The sequence below is a fragment of the Callithrix jacchus genome, chromosome 3 (assembly GCF_049354715.1).
Source record: "Callithrix jacchus isolate 240 chromosome 3, calJac240_pri, whole genome shotgun sequence".
NCBI classification, from domain to species: Eukaryota; Metazoa; Chordata; class Mammalia; order Primates; family Cebidae; genus Callithrix; species Callithrix jacchus.
In genome coordinates, this window is record NC_133504.1 from 86,954,673 (window position 1) to 86,968,428 (window position 13,756).

At 39.0% G+C, this 13,756-nt stretch overlaps 1 non-coding gene and 1 pseudogene across 2 annotated transcripts; both read right to left on the reverse strand.

Annotated features, from left to right (window-relative positions):
• Positions 1-11,476: 11,476 nt before the first annotated feature.
• On the reverse strand, positions 11,477-11,583 carry LOC118152509 (U6 spliceosomal RNA). The gene has a single exon (XR_004741269.1). It is a non-coding gene; the product is annotated as a U6 spliceosomal RNA (small nuclear RNA).
• A 21-nt stretch (positions 11,584-11,604) lies between these two features.
• On the reverse strand, positions 11,605-13,293 carry LOC100385903 (elongation factor 1-alpha 1 pseudogene; annotated as a pseudogene). Its single transcript, XR_013533420.1, has one exon. The product of XR_013533420.1 is annotated as an elongation factor 1-alpha 1 pseudogene (transcript).
• Between the last annotated feature and the right edge of the window lie 463 nt (positions 13,294-13,756).

Genomic DNA, 13,756 nt, shown 5'->3' on the forward strand with positions numbered 1-13,756 from the left:
GACAGTGGCCATTAGCTCCTGCTACTGCTTGCTTGCTCCCATCACTGTGGTCAGCCTTAGTGGCCAGCAGGTCCTGCGCCAGTTGCTGGGACGACTTGGGCTTGGGTTTGGAGGAGGTGGGAGTAAAGACTTCCCACATCTGCTGGGTGACTGTAAAACTCCTGGAGGCCATTTTTTCCAGGTGGTAGGACAGGTTGGAGGTGTTTAGAATAGGTGATCTGGGCCAGGCAGATGCAACAGTAGATTTTATTCCATAGCAAGACTCATGACTTGGTGTTGGTGTCCAAGCTGCAATACTTACATGTCTTGCCCTTGGTGCGGGGGGTGGGTCTGTAACTTCAGATCTGTCTGGGAGATTTCCAGGCCTTTATTCTCCATGGCTTCTCCACTAGACCCTCCCTGCCTGCTGAACTTACACTCACTTGTGGGGATCTGGCTCTGGGAAGGTACAACCTCCCCTCAGGCAGCTGCACAGCAGCTGTGCCACAATCACCAGGGCACCAGCTATATAGACTGCAGGGCCATCCCAGGGACACTGCACCCAACCAGACAGCAAAAACTGTCTTTATTATTCTGGATATTTCAATCTATGAACATTGTATGTCTCCATGTATTAATTTAATAAATACCTTATTTTTTAATTGACAGATAAAATTATACATATCATGTACAACATAATGTTTTGAAGTATATATACATTGTGGAATGACTAGATATAGCCAATCAGCATATTTATTACTTCACATAGTTAACATTTTTATAGTCAAAAACTAATTTTTCAAATGGCTCTGTGTCCTTTTTTTATATTCTTCTTGTTGAAAAGATTTTCAAATGCCTGGAATTCTCAAAACACTGAATATATTATCTTAATAGAAAAAATTGGCACGGAGCTTGTCACATCATGAAATTAAAACTGAGTTTTAATTTCTGTGACTTCCAGTTTTTCTCTCATAACTCAGTCTTTAGATTTTTCTTCTCCTTTTTTTATCTACATGTGGCATCTCTGTGTTAGCTACTAAGCCATTGTCTCTCAGCTTCAAACCTTCTCTTCTAGCTCTGTGATGCTGGGACTAGGATTCCGCAAACACTTTTCTCCTTTACCATCTGTTTTCCTGTTAGGTTTTGCTGGTAGAAGAAACTAGAGGGAGACAAGAAAGCAGGAAGAGGGAAAAGGAATTCATGATTTTCTATTTGCTTTCTATTATTCTCTGGTCTCCCCAGAAATGCATCCTTACCCCAGAAGCACAGTTGGTTGCAGAAGCAAATGATTCCAGATTCTAGCTTTTTTCCACCTATTAGAACTAGGCTCATAATGATATCCATCACAAGCCAAGAGACAGCAGCACACGCCGAGCAGCTCTGACAGTACCTCTCCTCCAAGCCTGTAAGCTTTTGAGAACCCCAGTCTTTACTCTTGGTTCTCCCAGTACTATAAGATGTAAGCTACTTCCTGCAGTTACTCTCTGTGTAATCTGATTTCCCTCCAATATTCCCCCTACCTTTCTTTTTTTGGAGATGGAGTTTCACTCTGTCACCTAGGCTGGAGGAGTGCAGTGGCATGAGCTTGGCTCATTGCAGCCTCTGCCTCCCAGGTTCAAGCAATTCTCCTGCCTCAGTCTCCCAAGTAGCTGGAATTACAGGCACCCGCCACCAAACCCAGCTAATATTTTTGTATTTGTAGTAGAGATGGGGTTTCACCATGTTGACCAGGCTGGTTTCGAATCCTGACCTCAAGTGATCCTCCTGCCTCAGCCTCTCAAAGTGCTGGGATTATAGGGGTGAGTCACTGCACCTGACACAATTCCCTATGTTAAACTTCCTTTGTTAAAATAATTGTTATGGTTTCTCTTTTCCTTATTGGACCCTGAGTAACACCTACTCAACATCCATTCAATTGATTCAGGTCTTTTCCTCAGCTTTCTTTTGCCTTCCAAACCCCATTTAGTAAAATGTTAAAGGAAGCATTCACCCATAATTCTTTTTTTCCTACACTGAAGTTTGCTTGTACACCCTTGATTCTTCAAGCATGCCCTTGTGAGCTTCAGTTCACCCTTTTCCATCTCTTTTGTCTTTCCATGTTAAATAATGAACAGGAAAATCTTACTCATAGAGGGTAAGTTCAAGATAGTCTTGGTTCTAAAAAGAGAAGCTGAAAACCTGCTGTCTTTTGATTGGCTGTCAAGACTCCTTATCAAAGCAGATGTCCTAGACCAATTTCAACAAGTCTTCATCTTAAATTCAAGACTTTAAAAAAGCCTGACAGACTTTCATGAGTAACTCAGAAAATTACAGATTGAACATTCCCCCATAAAGAAGAAGGAAATAAGCCCAAAATGTAGCCCAGACTATAACCTTCTTTGAGGACAATTCTGTATGAATTGAAGCTGCAGCCTGTGGACAATTGTTTGAGCCCAGGAGTTCCAGACCAGCCTGGGCAACATAGCTGGACTCTCTCTACAAAAAATTTAAAACTTAAAAATTATCTGAGTATGGTGGTACACTGTAGTCCCAGCTACTCAGGAGGCTGAAGCAGGAGAATCGCTTAAGCCTGGGAGGTCAAGGCTGCAGTGAACTATGATCTCGCCACTGTACTCCAGCCTGGGTAACAGAGTGATGTTCCTTTAATTCCAGAGAAGTTGCTAACTTTCTGCAAAAATTCCTTTATGAGAAATAATGTTCATGTAGAAAGGATATACTCTTTATACCCTGATGTGTTATTAATTTCACTTCTCTGAGATCAAGCCAGATCATCAGAAAGATTTATGATTAGAATATCCTTCACATCCCTGGCTACCCTTACTGAAATAAGCTCTGATACAATGCTTTAGCTTTTGAACAATCACCTGAACAGAAAATTGGATTAACATCCTCTTATTTAAAACAATTTGAGTAGACTTGGTGCGGTGGCTCACACCTGTAATCCCAGCACTTTGGGAGGCCAAGGCAGATGGATCACTTGAAGTCAGGAGTTCAAGAGCAGGCTGGGCATGGTGGCTTACACCTGTAAATCCCAGCACTTTGAGAGGCTGAGGCAGGTGGATAACCTGAGGTCAGGAGTTCAAGACCAGCCTGGCCAACATGATGAAACCCCATATCTACTAAAAATGCAAAAATTAGCTGAGCATGGTAGCAGGTGCCTGTAATTCCAGCTACTCAGGAGGCTAAAGCGGGAGAATCACCTGAACCCTTGAACCTGGGAGGTTACAGTGAGCCAAGATTGTGCCATTGCAATCTAGCCTGGGTGACAGAGCAAAACTTTCCTCTAAAACAAAACGTTCAGCAAAAGACTTACTGATCTTGAATGCTGACTCCCCAAAATGTCACTAAGACAACCTGTCGAAAAGACAAAGCTGAACTTATGCTGATCTTGGTAAGAGAGTACTATCCCACAGAGTCTTAAAGCATCTCAGAAGCGGGAGGACAAAGTCGGGATATTTATTGGGACTCTGAGTCAGTTTAAGGCAGATCTTATCCAATGTTCGTGCTTAATTAAGACTCTGTAACAATTATGACTTAGTAATTTAAGATTTGTGGTCATAGGAAAGTGAAGATGTGAAGGCAAGGTTTTCAAAAAGAGACTTGCGTTCAAGCAGTCTTGGAATTTCTGTCGTTTTGATATGGCTCCCATGACCGGAGGAACAAATTGATGCTTTTCATGAAAAGTTGATGGGCTTTCAGGACATTGCTGAAATGAATTATAATGTTATTCACAATTTTTTTCTTCTTCAGCAAGAGTTTCCTAGAATAGTAAAGCTATGTTGATGAAACCTAGAATAACAAAGCCCTGTAAATATATACAGTAAGCTACGTGGGTGTGTACAGTTTCAGTTCTCACTGACAAAAGGAAATTTGAGCTCATTCTCAAAGAAGTGAGGGAATGAGTCATGCCCACATTTGAGAGCTGAGTTCCAAGCCAGGACCGTGTCCAACCTTTGCAGGACCTGTGGCAAGGTTATAGATGAATGCCCACATATCATATGCCCAAATATTTAAATGTTGGAAATCAAGGTAGCAAATTCTTTTTTTCTCAGAGATGGGGTCTCCTCTGTTGACCAGGTTGGTCTTTAACTCCTGGCCTCAAAGAATCCTCCCATCTCAGCCTCCCAAGTGCTGAGATTACAGGCATAAGCCACTGTGCCTGGCATAGCAACCTCTTCAATAAAATGTTAACCAGGTGGGGTAGCATGCACCTCTAGTCCTCCCTACTCCAGAAGCTAAGGTAGGAGGATCCCTTGAGCCCAGAAGTTCAAGGTTACAGTAAGCTATATTCATTCCACTGCACCAACCAGGATGACAGAGCAAAATCCCTACTCTAAAACAAAGCAAAACACCTAATTAATGCTCTTAATAAAACAAAATAAACTGGTTACTTTCAAAATAAATTTATAAATTCACTTATTTATTTATTTATTTTTCAAGCGACCAGTTTATTTTGTTTTATAATGCTTTCTGCAGCATTCAGCTGAGTTAAACTCATTCCTTTGAAAGTATCTCCCCAATCTATGACACTCTGATGTTTTAGGCTCCTACCTTGATAAATATAACTTTATAGTTACTAAGTAAAAAAACTTGTAAAGCTATGCTTTTTATGTGCCTGAAAAGCATTGAAAACAACTAATATATTCACACATGTGTGTATATATGAGTGTTCTGTTGATGTGTGGATGAATAACAAAGATACATCTACCATATAAATCATTTTGTAGTATGTTTATTTCATAAAATTTTATTTCTTTGCCTTTAATTCAGGAAAATCATAAATTCAGTTGTTATAATAAAGATTTTCACATATTTTGTTTTTCTATTGACCACAGTGACCTAAAGATACACTGTCCTATATGGTACACACTGAGCACTTGAAATGTGTGGCCTGTTCAAACGGAGATGTCTTGTAAGTGTAAAATATATACCTGCTGTTCCAAGACTTAATATTTTTTAAAAAGTAAAGTATCTCATTATTAATTTTATATTGAATACATATTTAAATGGCAATGATTTTAATATACTAGTAAATAAAACATGTTATTAAATTAATTTTACTTTTTTTACTTCTTTCATGTGACTATTAAAACATTTAGAATTACTATGTGGCTCACATTTGACTCATGTTATATTTTTTTTCACCTTTATTGAGGCATATTGACAAATAAAAATGGTTTATATTCAACATGTTCAACCTGTTGATTTGATATACATATACTTTGTGTCGTAATTACCAAAATCAAATTAATTAACACATCCATAACCATATATATGTACATTGCGTGTGTGTGAGAGAGACAAGAACACTTAAGGCCTACACTCCTGGCAAATTTTAAGTAAATAACACAGTATTATTAGCTATAAGTCACTATACTCTACATTAGATCTCCAAAATTTGTTCATGTTATAAATGAAAGTTTGTGACCTTTGACCAACATCTCCTATTTCCCCCACCCCACAGCAACTAGTGGTCACTGTTCTACTCTTTTCCTCAATGAGATTGACTTTTTTTAGAGTCTACATATAAATGAAATCATACAATATTTGTCTGTCTGGCTTATTTCACTTAACATAATGTGCTCCAAGTTCATCTATGTTGTCAAAAATGGCAGGATCTTCTCTTTTAAGCCTAATATTTCACCGTGTGTGTGTGTGTGTGTATGTGTGTGTGTGATTTCCCTTATCCATTTATCTATCAATGAACATTTAGATTGTTTCCATATCTTGGCTATTGTGAATTATACTAAAATGAACAAGGGGGGTGTAGATATCACTTCAAGATACTGATTTTATTTCCTTTTTGTTTGTTTTTTAGCGATAACTGCAGCATTCAGCTGAGTTAAACTCATTCCTTTGAAAGTATCTCCCCAATCTATGACACTCTGATGTTTTAGGCTCCTACCTTGATAAATATAACTTTATAGTTACTAAGTAAAAAAACTTGTAAAGCTATGCTTTTTATGTGCCTGAAAAGCATTGAAAACAACTAATTTTTAGGGATAACGCCTCATTCTTTCAGCCAGGTTGGAGTAGTGGCACCATCATAGCTCACTGCAGCCTCAAGCTCCTGGGCTCAAGTGATTCTCATGCCTCAGCTTTCCAAAGTGCTGAGATCAGAGGAATAAGCCACCATACCTTGCCTCTATTTTTAATTTTTTAAGACTCTCCATACTTTTTTGCCTAATGGCTATACCCATTTACATTCCCATCAACAGTGTACAAGGGTTTTCTTTCCTCCACACACCCACCAACACTTGTTGCCTCTCACCTTTTTGATAACAGCTGTCCTAAACGTGTGTGAAGTTATATCTCTTCGTGGTTTTGATTTGCATTTTCCTGATGATTAGTGAAGTTGAGCACATTTTCATATGTTCTCCATTAGTATATTTTCCTTGGAAAAATATCTTTTAGGTCCTTTGTCTATCTTTTAATCAGTTTTTGTTTTGTTTTGTTACTATTGAGTTGTATAAATTTCTTTTTTTTTTTTCTTTTCTCTTTTTTTTCCTCTTTGAGGCAGTGGGTGAAATTGCTTATATATTTTAGATATTAACCAGATAAATGATTTGCAAATATTTTCTCCCATTCTGCACATTGTCTTTTCATTTATCATTTTGTTGGTTATTTTCTTTGCTGTGTAGAAGCTTTTCAGTTTGATGTAGCTTCATGTGTGTTGTTGTTCTTCTTGTTGTTGTTCATTTTGAGACACAGTTTTGCACTTGTTGCCCTGGCTGGATTACAATAGCACAGTCTTGGCTCACTGCAACCTCAACCTCCCAGGTTCAAGCAATCCTCACACCTCAGCCTCTCAAGTAGCTGGGACTACAGGTGCCTACCACTACATCTGGTTAACTTTTTTTATTGCATTTTAGGTTTGGGGGTACATGTGAAGAGCATGCAAGATTGTTGCATAGGTACACACATGGCAGTGTGATTTGCTGCCTTCCTCCTATCACCTATATCTGGCATTTCTCCCCATGCTATCTCTCCCCATCTCCCCACCAACTGCTGTCCCTCCCCTATATCCCCCAACAGACCCCAATGTGTGATGCTCCCCTCCCTGTGTCCATGTGTTCTCATTGTTCAACACCCACCTATGACTGAGAACATGTGGTGTTTTATTTTCTGTTCCTGTGTCAGTTTGCTGAGAATGATGGTTTCCAGGTTCATCCATGTTTCTACAAAGGACACGAACTCATCATTTTTGATGGCTGCATAATATTCCATGGTGTATATGTGTCACATTTTTCCCTGTCCAGTCTATCGGTGATGGGCATTTGGGTTGGTTCCAGGTCTTTGCTATTGTAAACAGTGCTGCAATGAACATTCGTGTGCATGTGTCCTTACAGTAGAACTATTTATAATCCTTTGGATATATACCCAGTGATAGGATTGCTGGGTCAGATGGAATTTCTATTTCTAGGTCCTTGAGGAATCACCACACTGTCTTTCACAATGGTTGAACTAATTTACACTCCCACCAACAGTGTAAAAGTGTTCCTATTCCTCCACATCCTCTCCAGCATCTGTTGTCTCCAGATGTTTTAATGACCACCATTATAACTGGTGTGAGATGGTATTTCAAGGTAGTTTTGGTTTGCATTTCTTTAATGACCAGTGATGATGAGCAATTTTTCACATTTGTTGGCATCATGTATGTCTTCTTTTGTAAAGTGTCTCTTCATATTTTTTGCCCACTTTTGAATGGGCTTGTTTGTTTTTTTCTCATAAATCTGTTTTAGTTCTTTGTAGATTCTGGATATCAGCCCTTTGTCACATGGGTAAACTGCAAATATTTTCCCCCATTCTGTTGGTTGCTGATTCACCCCAATGACTGTTTCCTTTGCTGTGCAGAAGCTGAGGAGTTTGATTAGGTTCCATTTGTCTATTCTGGCTTTTGTCGCCAATGCTTTTGGTGTTTTGGTCATAAAGTCCTTGCCTACGCCTATGTCCTGAATGATTTTGCCTAGATTTTTTTCTAGGGTTTTTATGGTGTTAGGTCTTATGTTTAAGTCTTTAATCGAGCTGGAGTTAATTTTAGTGTAAGGTGTCAGGAAGGGGTCCAATTTCTGCTTTCTGCCCATGGCTACCTGGTTTTACCAACACCACTTATTAAACAGGGACTCCTTTCCGCATTGCTTGTTTTTGTCAGATTTGTCAAAGATCAGATAATTGTAGATGTGTTGTTCTGTTCCATTGGTCTATATCTCTGTTTTGGTACCAGTACCATGCTGTTTTGATTACTGTAGCCTTGTAGTATCATTTGAAGTCCAATAGTGTGATGCTTCCCTCTTGTTCTTTTTGCTTAGAACTGATTTGGCTATGCAGGCTCTCTTTTGGTTCCATATGAAGTTTAAGGTGGTTTTTTCCAGTTCTGTGAAGAAGGTCATTGGTAGCTTGATGGGGATAGCATTGAATCTATAAATTACTTTGGCCAGTATGGCTAGTTTCACAATATTGATTCTTCCTAACCATGAACATGGAATGTTTCTCCATCTATTCGTGTCCTCTCTTATTTTGTTGAGCAGTGGTTTGTAGTTCTCCTTGAAGAGGTCCCTTACGTTCCTTGTGAGTTGTATTCCTAGGTATTTTATTCTCTTTGTAGCAATTGTGAATGGCAGTTCATTCTTGATGTGGCTCTCTTTAAGTCTGTTATTGATGTATAGGAATGCTTGTGATTTTTGCACATTAATTTTGTATCCTAAGATTTTGCTGAAGATGCTTATCAGTTTCAGGAGATTTTGCACTGAGGTGATGGGGTCTTCTAGATATACAATCATGTCATCTGCAAAACGAGACAATTTGTCTTCCTCCTTTCCTATTTGAATACCCTTTATTTCTTTTTCTTGCCCAATTGCGCTGGCTAGAACTTCCAGTACTAGATTGAATAGGAGTGGTGAAAGAGGGCAGCCTTATCTAGTGCCAGATTTCAAAGGGAATGCTTCCAGTTTTGCCCATTTAGTATGATATTGCCTATTGGTTTGTCCAAAATAGCTCTTATTATTTTGAGATACGTTTCATCAATACCTAGTTTATTGAGTGTTTTTAGCATAAAGAGCTCTTGAATTTTGTCAAAGGCCTTCTCTGCATCAATCGAGATAATAATGTGGTTTTGTCTTTTGTTCTCTTTATGTGGTGAATTACGTTTATAGACTTGTGTATTTTGAATCAGCCTTGCATCCCTGGGATGAAGACTACTTGATAATGGCGGATAAGCTTTTTGATGTGTTGTTGCAATCAGTTTACCAGTATTTTATTGAAGATTTTCGCATCTATGTTCATCATGGATATTGGCCTGAAGTTTTCTTTTCTTGCTGAGTCTTTGCTGGGTTTTGGTATCAGGATGACATTGGTCTCATAAAATGATTTGGGAAGGATTCCCTCTTTTTGGATTGTTTGGAATAGTTTCAGAAGAAATGGTACCAGCTCCTCTTTGTATGTCTGGTAGAATTCGGCTGTGAACCCAGCTGGACCTGGGCTTTTTTTGGGTGGTAGGCTCTTAATTCCTGCCTCAACTTCAGACCTTGTTATTGGTCTATTCAGAGTTTCAACTTCTTCCTAGTTTAGGCTTGGGAGGATGCAAGTGTCCAGGAATTTATCCATTTCTTCCAGGTTTACTAGTTTATGTGCATAGAGTTGTTTGTAGTATTCTCTGATGATGGTTTGAAATTCTGTGGAATCTGTGATGATTTCCCCTTTATCGTTTTTTATTGCATCTATTTGATTATTCTCTCTTTCCTTTTTTATTAATCTGGCTAGTGGTCTGTCTATTTTGTTGATTTTTTCAAAAAACCAGCTCTTGGATTTACTGATTTTTTGAACAATTTTTTGTGTCTCTGTCTCCTTCAGTTCTTCTCTGATCTTAGTTATTTCTTGTCTTCTGCTAGCTTTTGAGTTTTTTTTAATCTTGGTCCTCTAGCTGTTTCAATTTTGATGATAGGGTGTCGATTTTAGATCTCTCCACTCTTCTCATGTGGGCACTTATTGATATATATTTTCCTCTAGATACTGCTTTAAATGTGTCCCAGAGATTCTGGTATGTTGTGTCTTCGTTCTCATTGGTTTTGAAGAACATCTTTATTTCTGCCTCCATTTCATTGTTTATCCAGTCAACATTCAAGAGCCAGTTGTTCATTTCCATGAAGCTGTGCGGTTCTGAGTTAGTTTCTGAATTCTGAGTTCTAATTTGATTGCACTGTGTTCTGAGAGACTGTTTGTTCTGGTTTCCGTTCTTTTGCATTTGCTGAGGAGTGATTTACTTCCAATTATGTGGTCAATTTTAGAGTAGGTGTGATATGGTGCTGAGAAGAGTGTATATTCTGTGGATTTGGCATGGAGAGTTCTTTAAATGTCTCTTTGGTTTGCTTGGTCCAGGTCTGAGTTGAAGTCCTGGATATCCTTGTTAATTTTCTGTCTCGATGATTTGTCTAATATTGACAATGGGGTGTTAAAGTCTCCCAGTATTATAGGGTGGGAGTCTAAGTCTCTGTAAGTCATTAAGAACTTGCTTTATGTATCTGGGTGCTCCTGTATTGGGTGTGTATATATTTAGGATCATTAACTTTTCTTGTTGCATTGATCCTTTCACCATTATGTAATGTCCTTCTTTGTCTCTTTTGATCTTTGTTGGTTTAAAGTCTATTTTATCAGAGAAGAGAATTGCAACTCCTGCTTCTTTTTGCTCTCCATTTGCTTGGTAAACTTTTTTTTTTTTTGTAGAGATATGATTCTCACTATATTGCCCAGGCTGCTCTCGAACTCCTGGGCTCAAGTGATCCTCTCACCTTGGTCTTCCTAAGGGCTAGATTACAGGCATGAGTCACTGCACCTGGCTAATTTTTTTTTAATTATATAACATTTTAATTCTAAAATTATTAAAATTAATTTTAATTCAAAAAATTTTAATTTAAAATTTAAATCAAATTTAATTTTTTAATTTTAGAAAATTGTTAAAATTAAGAAGAATTAATTAAAATGTTTACTAAATTTCTAAGAAAAACATATTCACAATTCCAGATTTCAATGTCCATCTCATCAGATTTACTTCCTACCACAGACTGTTATTTTTCTTTCCCTTCATTAACATAAAGGTAGTTTTGTGATTCCTTCAATATGAGCAGGTATTATTTATTCCAACCCCATGTAATATAATTTTTGCTCATTTTACTTTGTAGATATTTCTCCCTCAAAAGTCTCAAATAATTTTCTATTAAATAAGTTGAATGACCTCTTCATGGCATTCTTACCACTCCGCCCTTCTGCAGCATTGAGCTGAGTTAAACTCACCCTTTTGAAAGCATCTCCCTAATCTATGACACTCTAATGTCCTCATTTTCCTCCTACCACTGGCCCCAACCTTCAGACAATCCTTCAAAATTGGCATTTGATGAAGTTCCCCTATGTCCTTTTAAAAACCTCACTGTCCTTCTGGAGAAAGTTTCAGCTGCTGTGTATTTGCAGTGACTCACAACTTGTGTCTCACTAACAAGTTCCAAATACAACTTTTCTTTTCTCCACCAATTTGTGTGTCATCCTTGTGCAGGGGCCATGCTAATTTTCTCTGTATCCTTCCAAGTTTAGTATATGCACTGCTGAAGTGAGCACCCAAATGCAAATTTTTTTCTCATTAAACTTTTTTAATGGGTCTCAAAATTCTGTGACAAATTTTTGGTCAAGTTGTTTTCATTAAAAATTACTGATTTTAAAAACTAATAACTTAAAACTGCCACATGCAAACAAGAAAACCAAAGTGGTCCACAAAACATTCTCCTTTGCTTCTGAAGGTTTTACGATGCATTGTTATCATTAACCAATCTTTTACTACTAAACTTAAATGGCCAATTGAAACAAACAGTTCTGAGACCATTCTTCCTCCAGCACTGATTAAGACTGAGGTGGCAGGTACTAGGGATAATATTCATTTAGCCTTCTGAGCTTTCTGGGCAGACTTGGTGACCTTGCCAGCTCCAGCAGCCTTCTTGTCCACTGCTTTGATGACACCCACGGCAACTGTCTGTCTCATAACACGAACAGCAAAGCGACCGAGAGGTGGATAGTCTGAGAAGCTCTCAACACACATGGGCTTGCCAGGAACCATAACAATGATGGGAGCATCATCAGACTTCAAGAATTTAGGGCCATCTTCCAACTTTTTACCAGAACGGCGATCAATCTTTTCCTTGAGCTCAGCAAACTTGCATGCAATATGAGCCGTGTGGCAATCCAGTACAGGGGCGTAGCCAGCACTGATTTGGCCTGGATGGTTCAGGATAATCACCTGAGCAGTGAAGCCAGCTGCTTCCATTGGTGGGTCATTCTTGCTGTCACCAGCAACGTTGCCACGACGAACATCCTTGACAGACACATTCTTGACATTGAAGCCCACGTTGTCCCGAGGAAGAGCTTCACTCAAAGCTTCATGGTGCATTTCAACAGATTTCACTTCAGTTGTAACATTGACTGGAGCAAAGGTGACCACCATACCAGGTTTGAGAATACCAGTCTCCACTCGGCCAACAGGAACACTACCAATACCACCAATTTTATAGACATCCTGGAGAGGCAGGCACAAGAGCTTGCCAGTTGGACAAGTTGGTGGTAAGATGCAATCCAGAGCCTCAAGCAGTGCAGTTTTACTGGCATTGCCATCCTTACGGGTGACTTTCCAACCCTTGAACCACAGCATGTTATCACTTGGCTCCAGCATGTTGTCACCATTCCAACCACAAATTGGCACAAATGCTACTGTGTCGGGGTTGTAGCCAATTTTCTTAATGTAAGTGCTGACTTCCTTAACGATTTCCTCATATCTCTTCTGACTGTAGGGTGGCTCAGTGAAGTCCACTTTGTTAACACCAACAATTAGTTGTTTCACACCTAGTGTGTAAGCCAGAAGGGCATGATCTCGGGTTTGCCCATTCTTGGAGATACCAGCTTCGAATTCACCAACACCAGCAGCAACAATCAGGACAGCACAGTCAGCCTGAGATGACCCCATAATCAGGTTTTTGATGAAGTCTCTGTGTCCTGGGGCATCAATGATAGTCACGTAGTACTTGCTGGTCTCGAATTTCCACAAGGAGATATCAATAGTGATACCACGTTCACACTTGGCTTTCAGTTTATCCAAGACCCAGGCATACTTGAAGGAGCCCTTTTCTATCTCAGCAGCCTCCTTTTCAAATTTTTCAATGGTTCTTTTGTCGATGCCACCGCATTTGTAGATTAGATGGCCAGCAGTGGTGGACTTGCCCGAATCTATGTATCCAATGACGACAATGTTGATATGAGCCTTTTCCTTTCCCATTTTGGCTTTTAGAGGTAGTTTTCACAATACCTATGTTCTGGCGGCAAACCCATTGCGAAAAAGCCCAAATACAAATTTTTAACTCAACATTCCCAATCTGTTCTTGCTTCTGAGAAACTAGCTCTCTTTCCTGTATTCTCTGTAACAAAGCTAATGGCAAAAGAATGCTTTCAGTGACTCAGGCTGTAGGCAGGTGGAACTCCTGCCTTTCCCTTACTTCCTGTAGCCTCACCCTGTTGATCTTATCTACCGAGTGTTTCTGGACTCCTTTGCATTCATTTCCAGAACTCTTGTTCAGTTTCTCCTAAATGGGCTTTTTATTCTTAGTCAATTTGATAGTATAAAAAAAAGGTATCTCTTTATTTTTCAGTATTAACTTTCTCCTGATTTGCTAGTTATATCTTGTAACCTATCTTATTTCTTCTCTGCCCAGTTCTACTCTAGTTTTTGCTGTGATATCCAGAATTTAAG